Here is a 27273-nt window from a genome sequence, read left to right on the forward strand (position 1 = left end):
GATTGTGTGGTTGGTATCCTCCTGCTTTGTGGAGAGCGTGCTGGGGGACAGTTCCCCAGGTTTCTGCCGTAAGCATGATCATTGTTAAGGATTGTGTGGTTGGTATCCTCCTGCTTTGTGGAGAGTGTGCTGGGGGACAGTTCCCCAGGTTTCTGTTGTAAGCATGATCATTGTTAAGGATTGTGTGGTTGGTATCTTCCTGCTTTGTGGAGAGTGTGCTGGGGGGCAGTGTTGAAAGTCTCCTAAAGTACCAGGTGATATTGTCTACAAAATAGAATGACATTTATCCTTACTTTCCTATTTCTATCTCTTTTATTTATTTTATTTCATTACTCCAAATTCTTATATACCATCTTGAGTCAAAAGAGAATGGATGATAACCTATATACCACAATTGAAAGAAACTCGGCAAAGCACTCTTAAAGTTCTGTGGCTTTTTGCTGTTTCTGAGGCATCGCCTTGGGCCAGTTGATTAGCCTTGCAGTTTCTTCAGGATTGAACAGTTGCTTCTGTTTCATGCGAGGTGTCAGTCTGCCAAAAGGACTGGACTGTAGTGCCGGTTCCTGTGTTGTGTCTGCCTCCTAAGAGGACTGCAGTTGCTGATTCATATTTGGTGTTTCATATGGGACCGAACTACTGCCAATGGAGATCGAGCTCACCTCCAAAGAACTATTGCTAAACAGGTCCCCTTCTCCAAAATCCTAATAACTTTTCTCTTCCATTACCTCTGGTGGGAGGTAGGCAGGAGGAGAAGTGGAACATTTTTTAAAATAAGCTGCAAAAACTTTATGCCTACAGGGTGGAACAGAATTTGAGGGAAGGACCAAGCAGTGATTGGTCCAGCTTAAAATACATCTCATGAGAGGGACCCTACCTCTGACACTACTCATTATATTCTGCCATACTTGGAGACAGGAGCCTAAAGGTAGTCAGAGGAGCTTCTGCAAGTGCTGATACAAAGACTCATAGCCAAACATTAATTGGAGCTTGGGGATTCCTGCAAAAGAAGGGGAGGAAGTATTGAAGGAGCCAGAGACATCAAGGACACCCCAAGAAAGAAAACCCACAGAGTCAACTAACATGCCAAGTGGGCAGGGGAACTAAAGGAGACTGAATTACCAACCAAAGAGTAGTAATGGAATGGACCTAGGCCCTCTGCACATATGTAATAGTTGTGTACCTAGTTCTTCATTAGAGACTCCTAAATCAGGAGTGGGAGCTGTCTCTGATTCTATTGCATGCTGTTGTATCATTTTCCCCTAACTGAGCTGCCTTGTCTACTCAGTGGAAGATGACGCACCCTACCTCATTCTTAATTTCAAATAAAATGCTTGAAAATTTGGCTATACTTAATACAATGCTAACTTCATATTTGTCATATATAACCTTTGCTATGCTAATATATGCGTTTCTGTCCCTAGTGTCTTCAAGGCTTTGATCATGAAGGGTAATTGAATGTTGGCTCTACTGAGAGGATCATGTGATACTTGTCCTTAAATGTATTGATGTGGTTTGTTACATTTATTGATTTATAAATGTTGAACCAATCTCATGTCCCTGGGATAAAAATCAACTTAGTCATGGGGTGTTATCTTCTTAATGTCTTCTTAAATCTGGTTTGCAAATATTAAGACTTCTTGCATCTGTATTAATAAAGGAAATTAGCCTGTGGTGAGAATACTTGTGTTTATGTCACGGAAATTGAATTATAAGGTCTCTTTTCTTACTGTGTCCTTATTTGGCTCTGGTAGCAGGGTGACGCTGTCTTTGAAATGACATTGTAGTTTTACCTTTACCTCTTGTTCTAGGATAGGTTAAGGAACGTTGGTATAAGCTCTTATTATAGCTTTTCTAGAATTGGAGAGTGTATCCAGTTTGTCTTCAGCTTTTCTATGTGAAATAATTTGTTATTGCTACAGTCTCATCACTTGTTCTGAATCTGTTTAAATTTTTAATCACCTTTAATTTTGATAAGTCATGAGTTCCTTTGAATTTGTCAGCTGGTTTTATATTATTTTTGTGTGGCAAACAAAGGTTTTCAAAGCATTCCCTAATTACCCTCCAGATTGTTTTATCCCTGAGTACCCTACCTCTTATTTGTTTCAGAATTTGAGACACCCTCACTCCCCTTTCTCTCTCAGCAACTTTGGCTAGGATTTTTTTAAATCAACTTGCACTGGGCAGTGGTGATGCACACCTTTAATCCCAGCACTTGGGAGGCAGAAACAGGCAGATTTCTGAGTTCAAGAACAGCCTGGTCTACAGAGTGAGTTCCAGGACAGCCAGGGCCATACAGAGAAACCTTGTCTCGAAAAAACAATCAGCTTGCTTTAATTCCAGTGAACCAGTGTTTTACTCAATTGCCTCCATGCATCGTCCTGTTAGGGAGCAGTGGCATTAAATTGCCACACTTTGTGGCTTATGCATTGGGTTTGACTTTAGTTATAGAAAGACTTTGAAGCCTATCATTGATTTCTTTATTTGATCTCTGTGATGGTGAGTTTTTTCTCAATTTGACATAAGCTCAGATTGTCTAGGAGAGGGAAACTCAGTTAAGAAAATGGCTTCATCTGGCTGACCTGTGGGAAAGTCTATGGGGAATTTTCTTGATTAATGTGTGATGTGAGAGGACTGAGCCCATTGAGTGGTTTCACCACTGGTATGTTAGAAAACTGAGTAAACTATGGGGAACAGAATAGGCATTATTTCTCCATGGTCTTTACAATAGTTCTTGCCTCCATGTTTCTCTACTGTTTGTGATGGGCTTCCCTCTGTGATGGGCTGTAACATGGATGTCAAGTCAAACAAATCCTTTTCTCCCCAAGTTTCTAGTCATGATGTTCATTGCAGCAATAAAAAGCAAATGAATGGGATTGTCCTGATTTTTTAAATGTATACTTACAGCTATATAATTTTCCCCCAGAATGGGCTTAGTTGTGTCTCAAAGATTCTGTTGTGTTTTTATTTTTATTTTTTCTAGGATTTTTTTTATTTCCTCCTGTTTGTTGTTGTTGTTGTTGTTGTTTTGGTAATTTGAAGAGTACATTGTTGGTCCACCTGTATTTGTTTGCTTTCTATTGTTTCTCTGGATTCAATTACCAATTTTATTTCTCTATGGTCTGATAGAATAAAAAAATTGTAATAATTACTGGTATTTGGTAAGAGTTTCTCTGTGGCCTAGAAGATAACCTGTAGAGAATATTTGATAGACTCTTGAGAGAAAAAAAATCACATCATCAACCCACTTGTATCTTTCATTCATTTGCCATCTAATTTTATCATCATGTAAAATTATATTGCTCCTAATTTGTTTGATGGATTGTTGTTTGTTCCTCTCAACCTGAAAATACTAATCATGTTTTTGATCCCTAGTTTATTCCTTAGGTCTAAAAGGTGTTACTTCTTGGAGGCCTTGTACAAACCTTTGTGGAAGAAACAAACAGATGGCTCTTTATTTATTTTTCTTGATTGTCAATCTCTGAATGAGAGGCTTCATCTCTAGCAAATCACATGTACACATGTTTGTAATCTACTAGTACTTGAAGTTGTGTGGATATAGTGCGTCATGCTTCAGGTTACCAGGGATGAGTGGACATTGAAAACTGAGTTCTTTTGCTTGTGTCTGTACAATCTGTGGGGTAGATGTGTGGAACAATCTGTGGAACTGACTCTCCTCTTTACTGCTCCTGGAGAGATGGTGTGACTTAAGACCTGGCAGATAGGAAAGCATCAGTGGCCCTGACTGGATCAGCCATAAGTAGGTTTTCTCTGAGGTTTCCTAGAATTCTCCCCATATAGGTCACTCAGCTATCTCGATTTAGAAGTAGAGAATTGCATGTGTAACTAGTTAAATGATATATTTTCATAATTATCTATAACTTATATTCTAGGAATGATTTTTACACAAGAAATATGGAAGTAAAAAAAAACATACACAGACAAAACTGTCTAATCTATGAGATTTTGTTGGATTTTGTTAGATTTTGTTCCATTCTAATTGGAATCCATAGATAATAAAGAAATAAATGATACAATATGTATTTGTATCATATATTATATATCTTACACATATGATATATACATATTCATATGTATTAGGTACAGACAGGTATATATCAGTACTGTAACATATTCGTAAGTCACAGATACACATTCTCAGAAATAGATCACATACTCAGAAACCGATAATGTGGTAATTAGTTCAACATACACACATATATTATTCACAGACACATAGAGAAATAAAAAGTCACACACAGCTGGGCAGTGGTGGTGCAAGCCTTTAATCTCAGCACTTGGGAGGCAGAGGCAGGCGGATTTCTGAGTTTGAGGCCAGTCTGGTCTACAGAGTGAGTTCCAGGACAGCCAGGGCTACACAGAGAAACCCTGTTTCAAAAAAACCAAAAAACCAAAAAAGTCACACATATATATGCATCACTACTGAGATGATGTCAGGTACTAACAATCTATGTCACTACTAAAATATCTAGATGCAAGGGGAAGAGAAATTTGTTCAGCCAGAGTCCTTAGTGTGGCTGTGTACACCTCAGTGCACCCTGCTGCTCAATTACTACCCTTGCTGGCACACCTTGAAGTGACAGAATCTATTTTATAAACTTTATAAAATTTATTATAAAATACCTGAAAATAAATTAAAACAAAAGAAAATTAACTATATTCAAATTCAATACTCAAATATAAATTTAAAAATGTTATCTTGTTGAACATCTAGTTAGAATAGGCACTCAGAATGGAGGCTATAGAGCTTCGTATTAAATTTTATGCTTTCAGTATTAAGTGTATTTTATACACTTATCCTCAACCAAACCAAAAGGTCCATAATGGAATTAGAACTAGGAGAATGGTCACCTTGCCAGCAAGCGCCCATGCTTGTTGCTGCTAAGCGTTGTAATCAACATAGTTGTCCATCAACAAATCAATGGGTAATGAAAAGTTGGCTTACATATAAATTAACACCCTCCAGCTCTCAGAAATAAAACGAAGTTTAAAATGTTTAATAAAATTGATGGATTTAGAGTATGTAATATTAGGAGGAATTGATGATCCAGTAAGTATATCTCAAATCAGGAGCAGAGATAAAACTGAGAAGGACCAGTATGGGGCTTTGCATGCCTTCTCCTGAGAACCATTTCTCAGTAGCCTCTCCACCATGACTGAGACAACAAAAGCTCTATCACATTGCAGCACTGTTAAACTGGGGACCACGCCTTCAGTCATGATCTACACATTTAAAGATACTTAGATCATATCTAGCTCTAGCATCTATCGACATATTAATCTTTCATCTCTCTCTATGTCTATTTAAACCCACCTAATTTTTGATCATCTTTGCCTTGTCATATCTCTGATTATCTATCTATCTATCTATCTATCTATCTATCTATCTATCTATCTATCATCTATAATATATCTACATGCTTACTTATCTGTCATCCTTTTATCTATCATCTACCATATCTGTCTGTCTATCTATCTATCTATCTATCTATCTATCTATCTATCTATCTATCTATCTATCATCTATAATCTATCTACATGCTTACTTATCTGTCATCTTTTTATCTATCATCTACCATATCTGTCTGTCTATCTATCTATCCATCTATCTATCTATCTATCTATCTATCTATCTATCTATCTATCTATCTATCCACATATCTGTGTCTACATGTCATCTGTTTATCTTTCTATCATATGTTTATCATATCTATCTATCTATCATCTATGTATCTATGTATCTCTCTCTGCCTGTCATCTGTTTATCTATCTGTCTGTCTACTGTCTGTCTATTATATCTATGTACCTATGTACCTATCTATCCATTCATTCATCCATCCCAGCTGTGATTTGTGAGTTCTATGGAGGATGGTAAGGAATTGTATGAGTTATCCACAGGGGAGATATGAACAAATATCTATTGATCTCAGACAGGAACCAACAGAAGAAAGGAACAAGTCCACTAAAGTCCTACTTGGTTTTTATTGTGCATACTTATGGAAGTATAGGTAAGTGGTTGCTTACAGGAAGGTTGTAGCTTAAAAGTAGCTCAAGCACCAAAATGATCACTCCAGCATGTGTATGCATGCATGTGGTATGTGTGAGTTTGTGCTTGTGAGTGTATGTATGTATGTGTGTTGGAATGTGTGTGTGTGTGTGTGTGTGTGTGTGTGTGTGTGTTAATCTTGTAAGTTCCAGCTTTCCTGGACTTGTGAGGTTTATTTCTCAGGTCTACTAATCTTTCCTCCTCTCTTCTACTGAACATTTCCACTCAGTGGATATTGCTACACAGTACAAGGAATGATAATCTTGCATCTCCAGTGGTGTCATTCAAGTGCTTGAATTACAAGACAGGAAAGCTATCCTTCCAGCTTTTCATGTTAGAAGATGAGAAACACAGAGGTCTCACGCATGTTCTTGAAAGAGCAGGGAGATTAGAGTAGAGCAAACAGGGTTAGTCCTAAGGAGTTGCATCATAAAAATAACCAAAAACAAAGAAGACAAGATTTGTTTGGGATGGAATATGTCACATCGCACTGTAACTTGTCACTTATAAGACATTGAGTGCTGATCTTCTAGACAGCAGTGAGGACAAGGGAGAGAAATTAAAACTTCTTTCAACATTTCAGTCTGAATATATAAATAGACAGATAGGATAATGAAAATCAAAGCAGTAGGTTATTCTTAAATTCAGGATAATTTTTGAAGGACCCAACAGAATAGATTAAATATGATAAGAGAAAATTGTGCCGATATTTTGACTTGTTTTATTAGAAATACAAAGATGTTTTAATATTGACATAAAAAATATTGAAATGACATGTTTTGTGGTCTATCAGGATTTTAATTTGGGACATATTGAGTGAAAGACATAAGTTAATTAGCTATATAAAGACTGTTTATACTAGTGAGTCTCAGTTGTCTACTTGATAGAACCCAGAGTTGCCTGAGGAAGGAGTATTGACTGAGGTGTTTCTAAGATCAGATTGCCATGTGGCCACATCCACGAGGGATTATCTTGATGGTTGATGGTTGTAGGAAGGCCCAGTGCACTATGGGTCCCATCACCTCTGTGCAGGTGATCCTGGGCTGTATCAGACTTCTACAGAGCATGAGACAGAGAGTGAGCAAGGCAGTAGGCAGCCTGGCTTCTTAGTGAGGAACTGTTTGTTACATGAAAGTGTAAAATGAAACTAGTTAAGGTCTTTCCTGTGCCCAGCTGCTGTTATTGCTTATCATGGTGTTCATCATAGAACATAGCTGGATACATATTAAGTAAAATTCTAAAATTACAAAAAGCCCATTTGAACTAGAGACCTATATTTGGAAGTTTAGGTGCATAATATGTATCCTTAGGTTCATAACTTTGTTTAATTAAGAAGAACCTCAAAATGAGACAGATAAGGGCCTCATAATGGAAATTTAAAGTGCCCACAGTGGTCATGAAATGAAGAGACCCCATCAACAAGTGTGTGATCCCTTCTGTCAAATGTGGGACTATCAGGTGTGTGATCCCTTCTGTTAAATGGGGCTGGCAGCTGGATCTGGGACTTAAAAATATGGATATCAGGCAACAGAGTCATGGACAGTCCCCCTCTGATTGTTAGGAGACTCACATGAAGACTAAGCTGTACAACTTCTACAAATTTGTTGGGGGCCTGGCATGTTCTTTAGTTGTGATTGATGATTCACTCTCTGTGAGACCCTGTAGACCCAGAATAGTTAATTTTGTAGGCCTTCTTGGGGTGTTGATCCTCTTTCCATAGCTGTACTGCCTGGCCAGGCATTGTGATCTTGACAAGGACAGTCATATTAGGATTGGTGGATGGATCAGAGCAGTGATTGCTGCAGACTTGAGGCAGGATCATCCAACTGACTGGGAGGCAGCATATAGAAATCTGGAGACTGCTGGAATAGAATGGGAAAAGCATCTCATGGGCGCTAGATATGCTTGGGAATCAAGGACAGATACCTCTATTTTCTGGACCTTTACCTTGAAATTATAGCTTCACAGGAAGGTGAAAATATATGCATACTATACAGTATGTATGGTGTTCCTGTGCATCTGAATCCAGTTTTCCCAAAGGTAACAACTTGCAATACTATAATAAAATGCCAAACCCCAAAGGGGAATTGATATCCATAGTGGTTGTGAGAATTCCCAGACATGAATACACTTTTGTGTGTGTTCTGTGTAGTCCCACACATCTACACAGATAGATTTTTGTGAGTATTTGCACAGTCGAGATCTAGACTTTCCCATCATGAAATATTCCTACACATGGAGTCATATACTGTAATATCTTTGAGATCTGGCCACTGGACTCACCATAATGCCCTTGGGAAACATCTAAGCTATTACTGTATCAAGGTGTATAAATAGACTTGATTGAAGACATCGGAGCTATTTCTAGGTTTGTGCCTCTATAGAGAACTGCTACAAACCCCTGGATATTGGTTTTTGTGGAAACATAAATTTTAATTTCTCTGGGACAAATGCCCAACAACACAATTTCTGGGTTGTATGATAACCACATTTTTCATTTTATAAGACACCACCATGACTTTTCCCAAAATAGCTGTATGATATGTTGTTACAAGCAATGTGTGAGTGCCCCCAGGATCTCCACTTTTATGTAAATTGGGGTTTTTGTTGTTGTTGTTTTGCCATTTCAGCCATTCTGATGTGCATGTCAGGAGAGATTTAATTTTTTAACTTAAAAAAAAGTTAGGATGCTTTCTATTTCTTCAGATAAATTTTTAGGTAGTTTAAAATTGGTTCAGAATTCTGGAAATAATTGTATAATACTGTTTGCCACATAAGTACTTTGGTTATGTGGCATTTGGTAAATTTGAATATGCAATAGTATCAAACTCCAGGCTAATAAAGGAGCAAATATCTCATGTTTGCCACAGAACCCTATCTGTGCCACCTGTACTAATAATAGCCAATGGCTATCACTGATAGATCTGCTTTAGGGGAATGTCTCATTCATCCCAGAAATCCACATCTGCTAACTAACTAGGTGCTAACTCTATTCAGCCTCTAGGGTGCAACATACATTGGTTAGCATCAACCAACCAGTTAAAATTTGGGTCTTTGTGATTGCTTGATTATTTATTTATTTGTCAGAGAAAGAGAGAATATCTGATCTCAAAGTGCCCAAATGTTGATACTGACTAATAATATTAAATACATTGAGCTGAACACCAAAATTCAGGACAGTATAAACTGATTGGAAACTGATTGGAAACACAGGGGGAAAAGTATATATCTGTACAAATTAATGTAAAAAGAAATGATACATTTCTTTTTTTCTGTGTGTTCATGGTGAATATATATATATACAATCATGGTGAATATATATATATATGTATATGTATATATATATATACACATATATGTGTATATGTATATATGGTATGATATAATAGTCCTTGTACTCTTTCAACATTTCCACATTTTTAGAATATTTGTCTGAAAGCATTTCCTGTCTGTAAGCCAAATTTGTTCATAAGAAAAATATAACCAAGATACAAAAGACCACAGAGGGCTTCCTATAAGGAAGCAGAACTTAACATACGATGGAGAAAACACACAGTTTTCCAGCCACATGGATGTGCATGCAGCCTCTTGATAAACAGGAGGTACCTTCATTACAATTGTTTTGCTTACTGCAGGGTTCAGTCTCAAAGCTTATTGCAATCACTTGACTGAACAGATGGAGCAACTGTAGCTCATGTCAACTTGGGAAAAGTGGTTCCTAAGGACTCGTGGCTACCTGACCCTATTCAGTGGGAAGCCTTTAGTAAGAGCCAACTTCTCTCTTGAGACCTATAGGGGAGGAAGAATGATTCAGAATAAAGTATGACATGGGTAGCTGTATGGTCTGTGGTTGGTGACATACATCTTCAACTCTGTCAGCTCCTGATTTGTGGCAGGTCAGTTAAAGCAGAGGAGTTACAGACAGCAAGCATGCTTGCTCCAGGGCTTGCCCTCTTGCATGAAGTAATGTGTGTGGCTACGTACTTCTGACGTGCAGTACTGTCCAGAAAACTGAGAAATACCAATCACCTGGTTCATGCTTGCCATATCCCCATGGGGTGCAAGTGCTGAAATTTCCAGTGTTTGGGATCTCAGAAGTGAACCCCTAGGAATTTTCACCTGTGTGTATAAGAGTAATGGATGAGGATAGGGATGTGGAACCTTATTTTGATGAAGTCTCTGATTCAAATAAATAGCTTGATGCTGTCCCTGAAGTTGTGAAAACTTTTCTAGGAACAACTGTTGCATGTACTTCTATGCTCTCCTACCTTTGCTCTGACAGGTGACCATACTACCAGACCACCTCACCTGGATTTCCTTGAATCCTCTGACAAAGACACACACATACACACACACACACACACACAGAGAGAGAGAGAGAGAGAGAGAGAGAGAGAGAGAGAGAGAGAGAGAGTTCTTTTTCAACTTGCCTTAAGGCACAATTGATGGGTGTTACTATTTCCCACCTAGAAAAGCATACCCTTAATAATATTTTTATCTCTGCTCCTCCCATCTGCCCTAAATTTCAGTGGCTATTCCCACTGACAGACTCCCTGGCCACCTGCCTGTAGCAGTCACCACAGGCCCCTGCTCCTCCCAAGACCTCACATGGTCGCCAGCTTCTTCTCCCTCCAAAACATGGCAGAAAAACTCTCTCCTTCCTTGTGTCTGCCTTTTCCTCCTGGGACCCAGAGTTCCACCTGTACCTTCCTTCCAGCCCCTCAACAGTTGGTCCCTGGTTTGCTTTACTAACAGATCAAAGCCAACTGGGGAACAGGACCTTAGCATCAGAACTGCCCCCTTCAAACAGCAGCATGTCATTATTTCATGAATGATCCCCTTCTGTCAAACATTCCAATGCCACAGTTTTATTCCATATTCACAAATAAGGTGTGGCCTCTGTGATAAAACTGTATGTTGTTATAATGGAAAAAAATGCACTTAGATGTTTCAAAAATGCCTAAGCAAATGTATTACCACAGAAAGAGTATTCTTTTAAAAGCTAAGAATAATTCAAACAAAACACATAAAAGTAGACAATAAACTTCAGCCCAGTGTTGCTTAGATTAATGACTCCATTGCCTTCGTGTAATGAAACTAATTTTTTCATGAAGCTCCTAATACTTTGACAAATGATTATCTGTTCAGACTTAATCCTTATTCACAAGGAATCAGAGTAGTTGCAACATCGAAGACAGATTGTAGTTGTTGGTGCTGATTTTATTCAGTATATTTTGATGTGCCATGATTTTAGCATATTTTACTGTGCTCTTTACATCTTCTTAATCAGAGGAAGAAATGAATTCTTGCAACTAAACATTATCTAGACTTTGAGACAGAATGAGCTAAGATATTAGAATTTCTAACAAAATTATTTATTGAAGGGCTATTAAAAACTTGCAAATGTGACCCTAGGTTCTATCCATATGGCTATTTTTATAAATTCTTACAGAGCAAAAGACTCCTCCCCCAAATATGCCAGGCTTAATTTTCTGCTCCATGGAGCACAGCTAGTGTGCTAGCAAGGCCCTGTGACATTTTCCACAGCTCGAGTTGCCAACCACTAGAAGCCTGTGGCAGTGCTTAATCTACAATATACGAGCTGACAATTGGTGAAGAGAGGTTTATGTAATTCTTGCTAATAGTCCTCACTGGTGATTACATCACCATCAGAGAATCATAAAGGCGAACTGGTGAAAGCTGAGAAGTTGGCACTTTTTTTCCCATGATGAGCCCTGACACACCCCTTCAACTCTCTGCATCACAGACTGCTTGCAAAACAACCTTTGATTTTTTTGCTAAATGCCAAAAATAATAATTCATTTTTGAGTGTGCTGCCTCCAGTGTGTGTGAAGGCTGTGATTTCAATAATCAGTATTTCTACAAAGTGGCCCACATTCATTCCAATGTCTCCTGAAGAGCGTTAACTAGTAAAAGAATAGCATGCCTGGATTCTAAAGATGTGGTAATCAGATCAAATCTATCATCTGGAGAATTTATAATGACAGCAGTCAGAGTCAACAGAACTGAAGAACTTTATTTATTGTATGGGCAGACTATAGTTCAGGATAGAGTTCTCTGCAGTGTCATGGTCATAAATATATTATGTATAACCAAAGGCTGTTAAAGTTTCAGGGAAATGTGGTTGTTCAAACAGTAATACTTAGCACCTTCATCATGTACTAAGACTATCATGTAAATGATCCTGTATGTGCACAATAGTAACTCATTTCCATGGCAGTGCGCAGAAAATGAATTATAAGGAAATAAACATTTTGGCCAGCTGGAATATGTTTCCATAATCAAATTTAATATTAAATTAATTTAAATTATGAATGTTTTGTGGTATCCCTATTGCCCTCGCTATGGTATTACCTTTCACATGTGTTGATATCTGCCCATGTTAAGATACTGCCTTAGAGGCCCTTGGAGGTGGGATAGAGACTCACAAGAACCCTGAGCATCCTACATTCTGTTGGTTGAAAATTTTATCTGATTGAAGTTCATTTTTGTTTGTAGTGACAGGTTCAATTATTTTTCTCAGTAGGACTGTGAAGTCCCCAAGGGAACTGTGTATGATATGTAAAAAAGAAGGCCTCTGCAGAACAAGTTAAGAGTGGGTACCATTTAAGAGACTCAGTTCCATTCAGTTCAATTCATTCAAACTCATTGGTTGATGACTGGAGAAGAAATCCTCAGGAAATTCTGACATTTTATAATAATTATGCAAGAGCAATGAGATTGCCTTTAGTTTTCAAATCTGTAAAACAACTTTTGAAAGGACACAATTCCCACAAACTTTGTACCTTCACCAAATGCCAGCCCCTTACATAACTATGATATAATTATAAAATCATGAATATTGATGTAACTTATACACTGCTTCAAATGTTGTGATTATGATATACTTGTTGTTTACTGGCTGGCTTGTGCTTTTCATTTATTGTCTTGGCTCCACCCTCATGAGACCTAGTGAACTCCCTGAGACCTTTTCTTTCTTAACCTTGATGTTGAAAGAGTGTTGGCTATTTGCTTTGAAGAATGTCCCTCAGTTGCTTCACAAAGTTTGCCTTTCTGGCTAAATTTGGGTTGTTTGTCTTTTGCCTGACTATTGTGGAAGCTAAGGTGTGACCTCAGGAGATTCAGGATGCTGAATTGTCTGGTGCCCAGGGAGGTGAAATTTACTCACTTGGTCAATGTAGAGAGTGTCACTTTTTTTTCTACTGCCAATTTGCAATTTTCCTTCTCTCTTGCCTACTAAGTGTCTTTTGAAAAGGCCACCTGGGACTATCTAATATCCTAGTTCCTCATGTTTTTTTTTCTCACTTCCTTTAACACCCAGAAATGATCCCTGGCTTCAAAATAATTGGTAGCAATTATGGGAATGCTATTTTCTTTCCCATTATTCTTTCTGCGCTTTTCCTTGTGAATTCTACTCTGAGAATGAGTTAGTTCATCCTCGCATATCCAGTTGGTGATTTATATATAAAATAGACATTGGGTATTTATTTTATTCTATGCACACTGCTCTGGACTGGGCCATTGGGAACATACTTAGGTTGGGTCCTTTGTTCCTGTGGTGTGATGAAATGCTATTGACCTTTGAGCGCCTGCTCACTCTCAGCACCACAATTTTGTAGTCTCATCTTGCTGCTTTCGCTCCTCTTGTTCATTCCCATCCTCCATTCTTTTGGCTGTGGAAAGATCCTTGGAAACCAAGGTCAGGACAGTAAGTGTGCTCACTGCACTGCAGCCACTGACTGGAGAGAAAATGTGTAACCATAGACATGCACCAAGGAGCACAAAACTCTGCAGGTCACTATGCTCATGTGAAGATGCACATCAGTGTCTTAAAAATGGGACCACAGGGCACTTTCTAAACAGTTCCCTTTTATTACATTCAACTGCTTTTAAAATATCACTAAGATACATTTATTTTACAAAGTGATGTGATATTCAACATTTTCATAGATGCCATTTCCTTGCTCACCTCTGTCCCTCAGGTAGCTTCTCTTTTGTTAGCTCTCCCTACTCCTGATCTTTGCCTATCTCTTCCCAAATACTAACTTTGTATTTTCAGACATATTGTTATTGACTTACACAGGTATAGCTGTCATTCTGAGTCTGGCTTACTTGACTAATTTAATGATAACCAGATCATTTTATTTTTTTTCCAAATGACATAATTTCTTCCTCTCTATGGCTAAACAAAATTCCATTAGAGAGGGAAGAAAGGAGAGAAGGGAGGAAAAGAGAGATGGAAGAAAGGAGAGGAAGGACGGAGAGAGAGATGGAAGAAAGGAGAGGAGGGGGGAGAGACAGAGAGAAGAAAGGAGGGGAGGGAGGGAGAGAAGGAAGAAAGGAGAGGAGGGGGGAGAGACAGAGAGATGGAAGAAAGGAGAGGAAGGAGGGAGAGAGAGATGGAAGAAAGTAGAGGAGGGGGAGAGGCAGAGAGAAGAAAGGAGGGGAGGGAGGGAGAGATGGAAGAAAGGAGAGGAGGGAGGGAGACAGAGAGATGGAAGAAAGGAGAAGAGGGAGGGAGAGAGAGATGGAAGAAAGGAGAGGAGGGGGGAGACAGAGAGATGGAAGGAAGGAGAGGAGGGAGGGAGAGAAAGATGGAAGAAATGAGAGGAGGGAGGGAGAGAGAGATGGAAGAAAGGAGAAGAGGGAGGGAGAGAGAGGGATGGAAGAAAGGAGAGGAGGGAGGGAGAGAGATGGAAGAAAGGAGAGGAGGGGGAGAGACAGAGAGATGGAAGGAAGGAGAGGAGGGAGGGAGAGAGAGAGATGGAAGAACAAAGGGAGTGAGTGCCAGAGGGAAGGAGGGATAGACATTGCAACTGATTCTGTAATGTCATGGTTACTAACAGTGGTGGATTGGTGTGCATGCATATCTGAAGAATGGTGATTTGGGTTCCTATAACTCTATACCCAATAGTGGAGTAGTTGGATCATACAATAGCTTTTGAATGATTTTTTTTAACTTTTACAATGAATATTCTAACCTACAATTCTGCAATAATGCATAAAGCTTCCTTTTCCTATATCTTACCAACATTTTTTTTGTTTTTTTTTCTTCATGATAACCATTCTTACAGGTGAGGTACAATGTTTTCTGGTGGTTCAATGTGTTGAGCACTTTTTTATACACATATGGTCATATGTAATAATTTTTTGAACTGTTGATTTGCCCATTTGTTGGTTGGGTGTTTGGGTGATGGGTACTAGAGTTTTGGGGGATATGTACTATTTATTATTTAACATATTAAATATTGATCCCCTATCAAATATCGGGTGGTCACAGAATTTCTCTTATTCTATAGGCTGTCTCTCCACTCTCCTGGTTGCTTCCTGTGCAATCCCATTCAATAATTCTTTTTTTGTCTTGTTTTGTTTTTTGTTTTTTATTTTTCTTGACTGGGTTTCTCTGTGTAGCCCTGGCTGTCCTAGAACTCACTCTGTAGACCAAGCTGACCTCGAACTCAGAAATCGACTCCCAAGCGCTGGGATTAAAGGTGTTCACCATCACTGTCCAGCTCAATAATTCTTGTTATTAATATTTTGGGATAGTGGTACTCTTTTCAGAGTTCTTTGCCTATAGCCACACTGTTAAGGGTTCTCCATTTATTCCAGGAGTCTTGGCCTATGCTGTAAAGTGTTTTCATAGAGCAGTTTGACAATGGCATGCCTTACATTCAAGCACTTGCTCCCTTCTCATAACTGATTTGTTCAGACTCAGAAACTTCACTGTGTAGTCATAAACACATCTAATTGATTACATAGGACTCCAGTGCATCATAAGGAACTTTCACAAGTATAGTCTTATTTCACTAGGATAATTAAGTGTTTATTGAAAGTATGGTATCTGTATAAAGATCTTGTTATCATTAGATGTGGCATATGTGACATAATACTGTCCCTAAGAGTTACTTAGTTTGGCTCCATTCTTTCTCTAAGTGTGACTACTTATTTGCAATACAAGGTAGGTGAAGGCTCTGATTTTCTGAATTCTATATGCTATTATCTTGGTTGTTTTAATATTTGATGTTTTCTGTTTACTTTGTTCTGGTTCATGTCACCCATGGGTACAGATGTCTTCTTCCTTACAAATTCATTTTGTCTGCATGTCTCTTGAAAATCATCTATTTTGTCTTCATTTTACAATGTGTACATAGATGCCTATAGAGTAGTTTCTTAAAATTTTACTTCATTTTTTTTTCAATAGTTAGTTCCTATGTAATTTCTCATTATTTTTAAATGTCTTACTTCTTCATTTTTCTGGTTAGTTTTTGTTTTGCTTATTTTGCTGAAGTTCGTTTTTAAACAACCAGGGTATTGATATTTGAGTTTCCTTCCTTTGATTTACTTTTGTTATTTTCCCTTTTTTTCTTTAGCTGGAAATTCAGTTTTTTATTTTCATCATTTCATTCACCTTTGTAGAGTATTTAATTCATCCAAAAATAACTCAATGTTTAGATCAAGCAAACATTTTTTTTCACGGAAATTAACTCATTGTTTTAAAAATCAGTGTATTTCCCTCAAGTATGGAGGCATAGTGAGGCATTGTGAAATGTGCCTGTCATGCCATCTCTGGAGGTAGGGGGCTGGACGATGACATGTTCAAGATCAGCTACTGTTACTTAGTCAAATCCTGTCTCTAAACTAAACTAAACCAAACCAAAAAAGTAAAAATAAAAATCATTATGCTGGGCAGTGGTGGCACACACTTTTGATCCCAGTACTTGGGAGACAGAGGCAGCCAGATTTCTGAGTTCAAGGCCAGCCTGGTCTACAGAGTGAGTGCCAGGACAGCAAGGGCTACACAGAGAAACACTGTCTTGAAAAACCAAGATAAATAAGTAAATAAATAAATAAATAAATAAATAATAAAAAAATTAAAAAACATAAAAATAATTAAAATCAAAATAAGGGGGTTGGAGAAATAAACCAAAGAATCAGGGCATAAGTCAGACAGACATGAAGCTTCAGATCCACTGATTTCTTGTCATCTTACTCTAGCACATTCTGCATTTGCTGATTCTTAGTTTCTTTATTTGTAGAACAGAAATAGAGATGTCTCTATGGATAGTGAGATGATTTCTAACAAACACCAACCAAAGGCTTTGTACTGTATGCTCAGTAAATACCCTCCTCTGTCGCGACCACCCTCGACCAGCAAGAATGACGCAACACACTCTTGGGCTCTTCTCCTGCAGTTTATTCAGGAACCTTTGAACAATCTTCTGACTGACTGACTGACTGACTGACTCCGAGGAAAGCCAACCCACAGGTTAAATACTGTATGGTCAGCCACCCAGGTAAAGCCACGTGGTGCTATCTAACAGGCCCACATAGCGGAAGCAAGCCAGTTGACTCAGCCCATAACCAAATAAGGAGTTGTTTACTTCAAGAGTGCTCACCATCAGACTGGTGGGGGGGGGCAGCCAGCGCCATCTTTGAGGCTCTCCACACTCCTCCTTCATAGCTTTTAAGCAATAAGGGGCAAGGGGGAAAGAAAGAAAAGAAAAAGGAAGAGGAGAGAGATTTTGAGATAGACAAATACAGTAAGTTTCCATTAAATACTACAAAGTGCTTAACTTAGGGCAACCTGGTTTTGTTTCGCAGATTTCTGCACAGTGCATGCACACTTCTCCCATAGAGGTCAACTACTTGGCTTGACTGTTATAAAGTGGCAGAACCCTGACCGTATGTGGCTCAAAGATCCCACTCTTCATTTTATTCAAAATACAGAGTAGTGTCCTCTTCTTGATACTTGTACTTTTTATTCAGTTTTAGATATCCATAGCTGGTCAGTGTCTAAAATATGGAATAGCAAATTCCCTAAATTAATATTTCATAAGTTTAAATTTACTCTGTTCTGAATAGCATGGTGAGATGTCATGCTGTCTTGATCCATCTTGGCTGGAATGAATTCTGCCTTTGACCACGTAAACCATCTTCCATATGACACCTACTTTTTGGCTACTTAGAAACCGTGGAGTAACTAGTTTCACAGTGTTTGTGACACAAGGAAGATTTCATTTACATAATCATGACCCAAAGCTCAAGTGAAGTGACACTGAAAGTTTTATCACAGTATACTGTCGTGATGACTCTATTGTAATTGTAACTTTTAATCTATCACTTTATCTATAAATTGAATGTAGGCTGAGTATGTAAATTAACAACTATAATAATAGTTCACTATTATCTTAGGCATAATGCATCTATTGGCAATGTTAGAACTATTGATACGTTATTTATACTTAACATATAAAACAGAGAACATTGTTGACTACCCTAGCCTACTTGCTAAAAGATAGGCTCCAGGAGTTGTTTTGTAGATGTATTCTTTAGGACTGGGCTCTACAACTCTGCATTTTAATTTCTATAGATAGCAGATAGACTGAACAGGTTATGTCTAGAACATATGCATAAAGACATATATGTATGTACTAACAACTAATGAGAAAAGAGGTCATGAATTAGAGAGAGAGCAAAGAGGAATATACGAGAGGGTTCGGAGTGAGGAAACAAGACAAATGATGTAGTTAGATCATAATCTCAAAATTAAAAGAAACAGTGTAAAAAATAAAGATTTTAAGACATTCAAAAAATGACAAGCTAAAACTGCTGTGTGGTTAAATGAGTGCATGCCATGTGGAAGAACAGCTTTCGCTCTCTGTGAATAGACTCCCAATCTTATTAATTTTTTTTTACCACTTTCTTTCAGAAAACTGTGGGTGATATTATTGGGCCACTTCTAGTGACTGCTACTGAAACTTTTTCCTGGGACACTTTCTCCAAAAGACCAGCACATTCAGCTTGCCCAGATATAATCCCAGATTAATGAAAGTCTTCTAGAAGGGACTACATTAATCTCACCAAAACTGGTAAGAATTTAACATCCCTTTGTATTTAATGCCATGGCCTGTTCTGAATATTTCTACCTTTTTAATGATTGGAAAGACACATTTTTAAAAAGCATCGATGCATTGGATTATATCTTTATTGGTACTCTAACAAACACTCATTTATTTGAAGGAGTTTTAGTACACACATAAAGTAGAGTTAACATTCAGTGGAATTTCCTACAAGCATTCTTCCTTGTAAAAATGTGGTACAATTTATGAAGCCTCTAATTGCCATAGTCTGTGCTGGTTTTACCTCTGTAAAGTCAATGACTGTAAAATGGGAAAGCAATTTCTCTAAAATTGACTGTGATGAAAATATGTGTATTATAATTACTTATATGCAAATTCTTCCCTACCTGGATTTCCGTCCCCGTTTTGCTAGTATCTATAATTCATTGCCAAATTTCTTTCTTTAGGTTTGACATATTCTGTTATAATATGTAAAATTGCCAGATACTCTGATCAAGGCTAACTTTCAGAGAATTGGGGCTGGGAGAAAACAGAGTTGCAACAGATGGTAGAGCAGAAGTCTTTCCTGTAGGGACTCCTGAGGGAGAAGGTGAAGATGAATAAAGATAACTTTGCATCTTCTAGGCACACGTTGGCTTCCTGGGAAGCCTGGGAGTAAAAACCAGTGATGGCTCATGACATGAAGCCAATAGGTAAACAGATAGGACATGGAGGCCATCCAAAGCATTCTCTTCTCAAACACACCAGTTATTCTTCACCTCTCCTATTGGATACTCTAGACCTGTGTCAGTGCCTGCAAGATATAAATCTGAAAACAATTGAGTTTGTAGATAGGGGGCAATCTTCGGAGGTTCACATTCATTTACAGTGTCTGCAATTTCTCAAGGAATCATTTTCCCAATGTTTACTAGTAATAAAGGGCTGGAACATGGTAGCTGGGAGGTTGAAGATGTATAAATGCCACTGTTTACAACATGGTGGCTGAGAATAAAGATTCTTAAAACAGATCAAGGATTCTAGTTCTAATTTGGACCCTGTTACCTTTTGGGTATGACTTCTGTGAAGTTTTGAAGATTAAATAAACTAATATATAGAGTCTAAGAGGTCTAATAATAATGTTCAATAGTTAGGCATTATTTTCTTAAGCCAATGTACAAATATTTAAAATAATGTTTTAGGCTAATTAACCTTGTTCCTATTTTTTTTCTGTGAAGACTTAAGTCTTTCATCCTAAAACTCTATTATGATGAATATTTTTAATTTTCACGCAGCCAATAGCAGTTGGAACACATTACTATAGTTCTCAAGAGTATTACTGATTTGGAACTCTTAAATCTGATGAAAATGTCTGAAGACTATTATAAATTTAATTTTTATCATCCTTCTTGTCACTGTTCACATTTTGATTCACTGAGCAAAGTATTGAACTTTTCTAAGTCCCCCTATCTTTGAAACAAGAACAGTAGCTTATTTATCCCAAACCCCAATGAATAGTAAATGTTATGAGGCACAGGGCATGGCACAGAATTAAGATGTTCAGGTTTGGCACAGTGAATATTCACTATCCCCATTGTTATAATTTCTCTTCCTTAATGCATGGTCAGCCACCTCTGCTGTGATTGCTTATGTGGTTACTCTACTTGGTTTTACTGAAGTAGTTCTTATGTAGCTCAGGCTACTCTCACATTGCAGGTATTTGTCTAGCAGTTGTTGCAAGCCTTTAATCTGTGAAACTGAAAGTATAGCATCCCATAATATTTTTTGAAACTTTTGAAATTTAGCTTTTGAAGCATGATGCTTCACCATCATTTAGACCTCTAATGTGGTACATTCAGCTTAAGAAAAAAAATCTTGTGGTGCTACTAAATCATCTCTGTGGAAAACTACTTCTAAATGTTGTCACTTCCAGAGTAAATTATAAAACATTGATTCTTTTAAAGTCACATTACCCTTTGTTTCTTAATGGCAGATTTTTCCAGTTCTACCCTCATTTAGAACATTGAGACATCGACTCAGTCTTCCAAGTCATATGCTAAGAAGTCACTAAGCAGGACACTACCACCTTGTGCAGCCTTTCCTCTAATGCTCTGATGCAGCACTCTGTCCTGTCTGCACAGTCTTGAACAGCAGAATCTGGCTGTGGATTCTGACTTTAATGCCAGCTCTCCTTTTGTTTATGATTTGCCACCACAGAAGAGTTTTAGGAAACCAAAAACCTTGAGTTCACTTCTCATGCTAAGGTCTGCCATACATCATGCAAAACTGAGTAAAGGAATTTGGGGAAACAAGAAAATCGCATGTTAGATGTTTCTTTTTCTTCCATTTGATGTGGTATATTTGTTTCCAGTATACTTTTAAGTAAATTAGTTAGAGGAACAAGCAGTAGTAGGAATGGCATGCTACATCTCCCGAGATGTGTCTTGAGATTTGTGGCTAATCATTAAATATAGAAATCTTCAATGGTGCTAACTCACCTGTTTAATGATCTGGGATGATGCTAGATTATTTGTGATAGGAGCAATGAGTTAAATCATTTCATCAAATCATATAGAACTAAGTATACCATTAGCTCTTTCATTGTTGACAATAAAGGTGCATGAGACCATCTGCACAAAATTACAAAGATAAAAACTACTTTCAATGAAAAAAATAATCATATTTACTTTTAGGTACATAAAATATTTATTTACCAATATTTAAAGTATAAAAACTTATAGAGTGCATTCTTATCTATATTACTAAATCTAGTCTTTTATGTTCCTAAAATATAGATGACTAATTTAATTAGAAGATTTCTGGACATACCAAGAATTAGGGGATACCACCATCAACACTCTAGAAACAGTGCAAAATGAGGGACTCAGCAGAACCTATATTTGGAGATATGACTTGTGGGTCCATTTTAATTCTGTAGACTGGAGAGGAGAATTCATGTTCAGTAATTCAGGGGATGATGTGAGATGAGTCCAGTTTGGGGATTTTTTTTAACATGATAAATAAAGCAACTTTCTCAAAGCCATGCCACCAAGAAATGGAAAGAGAGACAAGCAGAGACACAGAGAAATAGAAAGACAGAGAGGAAAAGGGCAATAAGAATGCAAACATCTAATTTTCATCAATACCAAATTTTAGTATCTTAAATATTGTAGCATGCTTTCCATTTCAGTGACCTACAAAAGATCCTGAAACAAGACTTTCCTCCCATACAAGGTCCAAGGGAAATCTTTCTTGACTTTTATATCTGACAGGAATATGTTAATAGTCACTTTCTTAAACACCATAACCAAAATATTGTTTCTGGAAAGGATTAGAGTGGGCAGAGTAAGGCTGGAGAAGAAGTGTTAAGAAAGAACTTCACACAACCAGATGACTTTCAAGACATCCTACTCTGTCTTCTATGAACAAAAACTCAACTACTTTTTTGACTCTCTAGAGGAAATAAAATGTTTCATATCTGTGATTAATGTAAGTTTTAGACAGTTAAATTATTATGCCTTTCACTGGGTCCATTTTTGTTCAGTATTGATACTGACTGCTGCTATGTTCACTGATAATCCAATTGTCTTATTGAGATGCTAAATGTGGTCCATTCTCTCCATACAACCAGATCCTGCACATCCCTTTCTAGCATGATACGTTTCTTGATCCTCCCATTCACATACATTCCTTAATCTACCAGATCTGAATTGTTTCCCACATTCAGTTCCCACTGCTTAATCTGACCACTCCTGGCTGCATTGCAACCAAACTCAAGGCTTTTGCTAGGATGTGCCATGTCTGTCCTCCAACCCACAGGCTACTCATATGTCACACCCAAGGTCTCTACCCAGCTGTCCATTCTGACTATAGGCTTGGATGAAGATTCACATAATGCATATCATCTCATTCCCTTTTGTCCACCTGACTCCATTCTCCTGAAGCCATGTAAACCTCTAGACTCAGCCCACATTCTCATCTTCTTTTCTACCCTAACCAGCTCTGTTTAAATCAGATATAGAAGTAAAAAGAGAAGTCCACATGCCCAGATCTCATTTCAAAAATACAAACAACATGAAAAATCAAGCAATTATCTTCCCTCCAAAGTCTACCAGATTTACATAGATGAACTCCAGGACACATTTTTTTTTAAATCATAAACTTCATCAAAAAATTTAAGGAATTTGAAGAAGACAAAAAAAAGTACCTCATTGAAATTAAGAAGAAAGAATATAAAGAAAATATGCCCAGGTGATTCCCAGGAAATCATAAGGCTGATGGAAATGACAAACACAATTCAGGTCTTGAAAAAGAGCACACAGAAGACTACTCAAGCTGAAATGAAGATGGAATTAAAAATTTAATAGCCAAGTAGAGTGGCTGAAACAGAAGACAGAATATTAGCATTCAAAGGTAGAGTATCTAGAACAATTTAATAAGGATTATGAGGTTTTTAAAAACTAAAAAAGGGACACATAGGAATATGGGAAACTATGTAATATCAAACCTTCAAATAATAGGTATAGATGAGGGAAAAGATTCCCAAGTCAATGCACAGACCAGCTCTTTAACAAGATTAGAAAAGAAAATTTCCCCAAACTAAGGAAAGACATACAGACATAAGAAGTGCACAGAATGCCAATAGAAACAACAGAACAGAAAATTTCCACATTATACCATAGTTAAAATACTTCATTATGCATAATAAAGAACATATAGTAAAATCTGCAAGAGGGGGAAAAAGTAAGATACCAATAAAGGAAAACACACCCAAATGACAGCTGATTTCTTAATGGAATCTTTGAAAGTCAGAGACTAGAACAATGCATTACAAGTGCTAAAAACACATGGCAGCCAACCTAGACTTATATATCTAGCAAAATTATCTGTCATAGTTGAAATGGAAAAACGCTCTGCCATATAAAACTCCTATCTATTTATCTACCTATCTATCAATCAATCTATCTATCTATCTACCTACCTACCTACCATTCATCCTAAAACAAATAGAAGAAGTAATATTTCAAGCTAAAGAGATAAATGAACATAACCGAGACTGTGTAATGAAATACAAAGCCTTAATTATTAAACCACATATACACTGAGAACACAAAAATCAGCACCAAAACTCCACAATATGATGACAACAGTTATACATTGCAATGATTTTTAAATATGACTATTCACCATGACCAAGTTGATTTTATACCTGAATTTCAGGTATGGGTCAACATACAACAGTCAATGAATGTTATAATACATATGAATGGATTTAAGCAAAGATTTACATGACCAATCCAATAGATGTAGAAAAAAGTATTTGATAAGATCCAATGTCTTTAGGATAAACTGAACTATAGAGAATGTAGGGCTAGAAGGAGAATACATAAAGATAAGATGTGTATATGAAAATCCCACAGCCAATAGCATCCTAAATGAATAGAGAAGAACTTGACCTAATCCCACTGAATTCACGAATGACATAGAACTGGCCACTCTCACTCCTGTCCAATACTGTGCTTGAAACACTAGATGAAGTGATAAAATAAAAGAAGGTTATCAATGGGAGACAACCAGGGAAATAAGAAGACTATCCCTGTTTCCAGATAATGTGATACTATACATCAGAGATCTCAAAAGCTCTACCAGAAAATCATCTAGAAATGATAAACAAATTCAGCAATATGACAGGATAATCATTGTATACAACTAAAATGGCTTTTCTTTTAAACTCATAACAATCATATAGAAGAGATCGTGGACATATTCTCATTCACAATATCTAGAAATAAATTTAGGCAAGGAAAATATGGCCTTTACAATAAAAACTTTAAATCTCTGCAGAATGAGATAGGGAAAGACACTTGGAAATAGAAAGGCATCCCATGCTCATGAATTGGTAGAATTAATACTGTTAAAATGACTATCTATGAAAATCCATTTACAAGTTCAATGTAGTCCTACTCAAAAGCCCAATATCATACTTAGAAGAAACAGAGGGGAAAAATCATATCCTAAAATTCATGTGGAACCACAAAAGATGCCAGACAGCCAAAACAATCCTGAAAACAAGAACAAAACCAAACAAATGGAAAACAATGCTGGAAGGATTACCATTTTGATGTTTATTTTAAACTAGAATCTGGCTGTATGTGAGGGAAAATGACTATTTGATTAAATGTCAGTAAAACAAGTTAACTGATAGAGAGAGACAGACAGAGAGAGAGACAGAGACAGAGGCAGAGAGACAGAGAGAGACAGAGACAGAAACAGTGTCTGTATGTCTGTGTGTCTGTGTCTGTGTGTCCATGTGTCCCTGGTCATGCCCAGACCCAGTGCTTCTCACATGGTGGGAAAAACCTAACTAAGCCTCCACTAACCCCAGTGGATTCACTTTGTAGGCATGTCTGAACATTAGAATAGTTTTCTCTTTCAAATCTCTCTAATGCATCATTGAACAAAACAATTTAGTTTGACAATGTCTTTTTGACGTTGCTTATGTCAAAATAATCTATGTCACTATTGACAGTGCTACATGGGGACTCTTGATAAATGAATGTTAAGGGTGTAAATAAAGAGTTCTATTCGGTCCTTTATGGAATTCCAATGAGAACCATCTGGTGTGGACTCTACATTATACATAGTGGTTGTTCCTGTGTGGAAGTTGCATGTCTCTTCTGTCTACTGTTACATGGTTGGCCTCACTGTAGAGCTTGTACAATTGTATGAACAATAGTTCAGCTTTGACTGTCAATATGTTAATATTAACTATTAAGTCCATGTTGGATGGCTGAGTCTTGAAAGTTTAGAAATCCATAGCATTGCTATCTATGCAATTTTTGGTATATGAAGCCTTGGCTGGCCTCAGATTCACTATGTATGCCAGGCTGACTTTGAACTCACAAAGATCCAACTGCTTCTACTTCCCAAGTGTTGTGACTACAGATGTGCACTGCTACATCTGGCTTCTGTCAATGGAAATTCAAACAAAGAATAATTTTAAACAAAGAATCAGTCTGTGGTTTTAGTAGATCTGATAATAAATATATTTGGTGAAATATGAGTATATGATAGTAGATTTATTATAATATGAGATCTGTAAATATAAAGAACCATGGTCTGTCTTAGACTCTGACCCAAAGCAGGGATTGCTAATAACAGACAGCACCAGACAGAGACAAGTTCACATGGCTGCTGTAAGGTACAACCAAGGCAAGGTATTTTGCCACACTTCCCTCTACCACACTGAGGATCTTTGTGGGAAACTGTTTATTGGAGCTATTGTGTCCTCCACAGCCCACAGGGTAGAGATGACTGGATGGCATTTCAGTCTTTAAAGATTGTTCCTCATATTGATTTTTAGATGGCCAAGGGCATATGGAGAAAGCATATTTTCTTCCAGGAGAAGATGCATTTTTACCTCAGCCCCTAAGCTCTCCATGCTCCTGGATTTACCAGGGTAATTGGCAGACAGGGATCAATATCTGAAAACAATGAGAACAGAGCCTTATTTCCCATTCCTGGACAATAGAGGATCTGGCAATAACCATTAACTTCCAGTTTCCTCTAGCTCTGCTTCACCTCCTGTTACCTGGTAAAATTGCATAAAAAATGTTTTCTATAACAAAAAGCAAAAATGAAGGGTATATACAATTGATGAGCTTCCAGTTTTGATGCATGAACCATATTATTTTGTTTCCAGCAGGAAACATATAGAAATGAAAACTTGTCCCTGAATTATTAAAGTTAATGAAGAAGATGGTAATTTATGGTGCTGAGGTCAAAAATACATCTTGTCTGAGCCTAAATTCCATGCTCTTTTCTACTGATAAACACATTCTCACGTATATCATACTAGAAATCTATACTACTCAGTGTTTTGAGTCACTGTGACCAAATACTAGAAAAAAGGAAATTACATGAGAAATATTTATGTGGCTCACAGTTTTACTGTACTGCTGTGATCTGCTATGTTGTCATTCTTACTAGTTAATATCCTCAATCCTTGGGAATAATAGGCACTCAATATAAAAGACTTTGAATGATGGATGGATAAATATAATTGGTTCACATGGAAAGGGCCACTTCACACACCATTGTTACAATGAATAGGAATAGACAGTATTTTTACATTTCAAATCCAGATAATCCTGTGATTGTTACACTAATGTGATGAAGATTCATTGAGACTTTAGGGATTTCACAGCTGTTGCTAAAGACTGTGAGGAAATTGATTTACTTTTTCTGATGACTATTCATTATCTTGAGTTCAATAGAATGATGAATTAACGTTTTATTTTATAGTTTTCAACTGTTTTAAAAATACTTTGGTGTTTCAAGCACAGATAATTA

The 27273-nt window shown here is 37.3% G+C and overlaps 1 protein-coding gene across 4 annotated transcripts in view; it reads left to right on the top strand.

Moving 5' to 3' along the window:
• The window catches only part of Dlgap1 (DLG associated protein 1), a 791008-nt gene that overhangs the window by 85313 nt on the left and 678422 nt on the right, over positions 1–27273 (top strand). For all 4 annotated transcript variants that reach the window (XM_031368694.1, XM_031368695.1, XM_031368696.1 and 1 more), the window contains exon 2: positions 18795–18954. The gene's annotated coding sequence lies outside the window, so the exon portion shown is untranslated. The remainder of the gene's footprint in view (positions 1–18794; positions 18955–27273) is intronic.

The sequence above is a fragment of the Mastomys coucha genome, unplaced genomic scaffold (assembly GCF_008632895.1).
Source record: "Mastomys coucha isolate ucsf_1 unplaced genomic scaffold, UCSF_Mcou_1 pScaffold14, whole genome shotgun sequence".
NCBI classification, from domain to species: Eukaryota; Metazoa; Chordata; class Mammalia; order Rodentia; family Muridae; genus Mastomys; species Mastomys coucha.